The sequence below is a fragment of the Myotis daubentonii genome, chromosome 1 (genome assembly GCF_963259705.1).
Source record: "Myotis daubentonii chromosome 1, mMyoDau2.1, whole genome shotgun sequence".
In the NCBI taxonomy this organism is placed as follows: domain Eukaryota; kingdom Metazoa; phylum Chordata; class Mammalia; order Chiroptera; family Vespertilionidae; genus Myotis; species Myotis daubentonii.
The window spans coordinates 198,908,442-198,913,375 of NC_081840.1; positions in this window are offsets into that span (position 1 = coordinate 198,908,442).

Here is a 4,934-nt window from a genome sequence, read left to right on the forward strand (position 1 = left end):
TTGCCTTATTCTCAATATTTTAAGGTAAGCTTGAACCCGCCTCAAAATAAAGTTTCTTAAAGTCTCTTTTAAAAATATATATATATATTATTGATTTTTTACAGAGAGGAAGGGAGAGGGATAGAGGGTTAGAAACTTCAATGAGAAAGAAACATTCTCATCTATCAGCTGCCTCCTGCACACCTCCTACTGGGGATGTGCCCACAACCAAGGTACATGCCCTTAACCGGAATCGAACCTGGGATCTTTCAGTCCTCAGGTTGACGCTGTATCCACTGAGCCAAACCAGTTAGGGCTTAAAGTCTCTTTCTTAACATTTTTGCTATTTTCTGCTACTTGGGTTGACCCTCCTTGCCTTGTTAATGTTAAGAGATCCAGAAGAAATACCCTAATCTGTCTATGAACCAAGAGATATCTACATTATCAGAATTTTAAAAATACAGTAAGATTACCATTGTACTATATTCATTCATTGAAAACAAGGATATACATCTTACACAGAATTCTTGGCCTAATTAACAAGCATTTGCCCTACTAAGGACCAGATACTGTTTTAGGTGCTTGGAAAAAACAAACAAGTGCACATACTGACTCTAAAGGATATTATAACAGACACAAAAGCCCACATACTACCTTAACATTAAAAGCCCACTCTTGCAAAACATGCAGGACAACCAGATGAATTATACAACTTAATCATACTCAAATAGTGGAGGCATTTTATATACTTAAGGATACTCAGTTTATCTAGAAGAAATCTTACAATTGTATGCCAAGCACTAGGCTAAGTGTTCAATAAGCATTTAAAACTCAAAGCCACAAAAAAAGAAAAAGGAAACTCAAAGCCACTGTATAGATGTCCCTGTTTTATAGATGAAAAAACAGGGTTATTAACGCTGAAATAATTCCTTCCAATTTTAGTGGTAAGGAAGGAAGCCCTATTGTGAACCCAGCTCTAACTCTAGGCCTTGCAGAGCACTTGATACAATGAACAACAAAATCCTTTGAAAAGACAATTTAACATTGAAATTTTCCCCGTTAGCAAACATTAGCACACTGTTCTTAGAACCTTCACTAATCTGCCTTCATGGAGCTGAAGATGAGAGCGATAAAGAAGAGCTCATACTACTGGGTCAAGCCCTGAGACATTAGGGGAAAAATATGCGAATGTATGAGTAAGTCACATGTAAAAATCGTATCAGGGGTAAGCCTCTAGGAAAGTAGCAGCAAGGGATTAAAATCATTGTTTCTTTGAAGACAACAAACCAAATCAGTTATCAATAGTATTTCTATATTCAGATAAATTCCCCATATATCCTTGGTCAGGCAGAAACTTCCAAGCTCCTTGTCACTGATTCTACTATCCCAATAAATGTCTAGAAACTCGTTTTGCTTTGTTGCTTATTAAAGAATCTTACAGGAGGGGGAAGAGAGTGAATAACTCTCATCAATCTATACTAATGAAAGGATAATATGCTAATTAGGGCAGACGTCTTCCAGATGTCCATCCGGACATCCATCTGGACAAAGCCATAGCGGCTGCAAGGGCCTAAGGCCGGCGCCACTCGGGAGAGGTGGGTAGGTCCAGTGCTCGCACGGGAGGGGTGGGCTGGTTTGGTGCCACCAGTCCAGAGCTGTGGCTCCTTTTGCAGAGGCGGTGCCACACCCCCTCCTGCAAAGGTGGTGTGGGACAGGCCGTGGCGTGGCCAGGTTCCAGTGCCGCCCCTTCCACAGAGGCAGCAGCGTGGGCTCAGTCCAGGTGCCACGCCTCTGCAGAGGCTGGACTGGGTGCAACCTGCTGTGACTCAACCTCCTACAGCCCCTCCCCCAACTGGCCTGGCCCCAGATCGCCCGCCACCCACCAGTGGGTGGGGCCAGCACTAAGAAGCCAGGGCAGAGGGCCAGCAGCTGCAGCAGCAGGCAGTGGCAGTAGCAGCGGGGTGATGGGAGCAGTGCCTTCTCCTGATCAGCCCTGTCGCCTCCCACAGAGGACATCCCTAGAGGGCTCCTGGACTGTGAGGGGGGCAGGACGGGTTGAGTGACCCCCATCCAGTGCACGAATTTTCATGCACCGGACCCCTAGTTCAAATATAAAATGCTGTAAGACTCAGAGGATATTGCAGGTCTCTGCATCAGGACAGAATGCAAATCCAGTTACTTTGATGCTTTGCATAGCCAGAGAGGTTCTTCAACTCCTCCCTTTTCTCTCAACTTCACAAAACCATAAGCTCAATTGTTTTCCCATTAACAAAAGAAGCAAAATCCTCCTAATAAAATGGTCTATCACTTTCCCTTGAGTTTCATTTTCTTCTCAGAGTTCCATTAAATACAGCAAAAATCCTTAAAGTGCCATGGCACTCAGAACACAACATATCTCAATTACCTTCCCTTCAATGCATCTTTCTCTGTAAGTCAAAATTTACTAATACCAGGCCGGTCACTGAGAAGAGGCAGTGACCTATGGTTGGGAAGGAATCTATATATACAAAATGCTAAGTGTCTGTCTGGTAGCTATGACGTGCACTGACCACCAGGGGGAAGACGCTCGGCCTAGGAGCTGCCATGATGTGCATTGGCCATCCTATCTAATAAAAGCGAAACATGGTAATTAGCGTACAACCGCTACCCTTCCCATTGGCTAATCAGGGCGATATGCAAATTAACTGCCAGCCAAGATGGCGGCTGGCAGCCAGGCAGCTGGAAGTGAACGTGAGGCTTGCTTGCTTGCTTCAGTGACAGAGGACTCCAACGTTCCGAACCTGCCTGCCTTGCCGGCCTCTGAGCTTGCAGTTTGAAACATTGTAACAAATATAGAAACTAAACAAAACCCCAGAAACCAGCTTTCAGCCAGCCGGGATCTCAGAGCTGGAGTTGATACAGTGTTTCGATTATAGAACGCAAACAAACCAGATACCTGCTTTCAGCAGCAGAGGCCTCAGAGCTGGAGTCAGAGATAAAGCTGGCACAGAATAAAAAGAAAAAGAAAAAAAGGAGCTGTTGGGAGCTCCAGTCACCCGCCAGCCTGAAAACAGCCATCATCCCCTCACCCAGGCTGGCCAGGCACCCCAGTGGGGACCCCCACCCTGATCCAGGACACCCTTCAGGGCAAACCAGCTGGCCCCCACCCGTGCACCAGGCCTCTATCCTATATAGTAAAAGGGTAATATGCCTCCCAGCACCGGGATCAGCATGACAGGGGGCAGCGCCCAAACCCCCTGATCGCCCTGCGGCTGTGTGTGTGACAGGGGGCGGGGCCACAACCTCCCTATCTGCCCTTCTCTGTTCGTGACAGGGGAAGGCACCCCAACCCCCTGATCAGCCCTGCTCTGTGCCTGATAGGGGGGAGCTCCCCAACCCCCTGATCGCCCTGCGGCTCTGTTTGTGACAGGGTGCGGTGCCCCAACCCCCCTCCCCCCCACGGGCCCTGCTGTGTGTGTGACGGGGTAGAGCCATAACCTCCCCATCGGCCCTGCCCTGAGTGTGACAGGGGGCAGCGCCCCAACCCCCTTGATGGGCCCTGCTCTGTGCATGACAGGGGGTGGCGCCACAACCTCCCCATTGACCCTGCCTTGAGTGTGACAGGGGGCAATCCCCCAACCCCCCAGTCGGCCCTACCCTGAGCGTGACTGAGGGTTTCATCACAACCTCCCAATCAGCCCTGCTCTGTGCATGACAGGGGGCGGTGCCCCAACTCCCCAATCGGCCCTGCTCTGAGCCGGGCCAGGGGCTGCACCTAGGGATTGGGCCTGCCCTCTGCCACCTGGGAGCAGGCCTAAGCCAGCAGGTTATCTCCCGAGGGGTCCCAGACTGCGAGAGGGCACAGGCTGGGCTGAGTGCACAAATTTTTGTGCACCAGGCCTCTAGTTTAAAAATAAACGGCACCACGGACCTGGCACCGACAAACCAACATTCGGCTTCCCCCAAGTGGGACATAGGCCGCGCCCTCACCCCGGAGCAACAGCCCAGCAAATCGCAGCCAATGCTGCCAAGACCCCATGACACAAAATGCAGCCCACAGCCCAGCTCAGAAACAGTTGCTGTGGGCACCGGGTAATGTCACAGAGCAACACCTGGCTTCCTCTCCCTAGCAACTAGCATCCTAGGAGTTTCTTCAGCTCAGGAACTTGACTTGCTTTATAGCCAGGTGCAAACATTTTACAGTTTAACCAAATGTCTGTGAAGCGTTTTCCCATGCCTCATCTCACTTGATCCTCACAGAAGTCCTAGAGTAGGTAGATACGAGACTCGGTAGAATCTTATTTTCATTAGCAAGATGCGAATAGCAATATTAAAATATTTCTTCTAATTTCCTTTCAGTGTGCACGAATCTGTGCACCAGGACACTACTTACTACATAAAACCTATGAATTGTCCTGTCATTGTTTATCCCAACCTCCACCTTCCAGAAAGCAAAGAACAGGAAGATATGCTTTGAACTACCACCCACTAGATCAGCGGTTCTCAACCTGTGAGTCGCGACCCCTTTGGGGGTCGAACAACCCTTTTACGGGGGGTCACCTAAGACCATCGGAAAACACATATTGAATATATAATTACACATTGTTTTTGTGATTAATCACTATGCTTTAATTATGTTCAATTTGTAACAATGAAAATACATCCTGCATATCAGATATTTACATTACGAATCCTAACAGTAGCAAAATTACAGTTATGAAGTAGCAACGAAAATAATTTTATGGTTGGGGGTCACCACAACATGAGGAACTGTATTAAAGGGTCGCGGCATTAGGAAGGTTGAGAACCACTGCACTAGATTGTTACCCCAAGCAATAAAGATTGCTATGACCTTTTTAGACACTATGGGTTGTCTGGAGAAAAATAATTTAGAATATTAATACATTTGCAATTTCAGCAAAATAAACCTGGATTCCTTGATACCTGATGTGCCAATAATAAACAAAGGCATAATA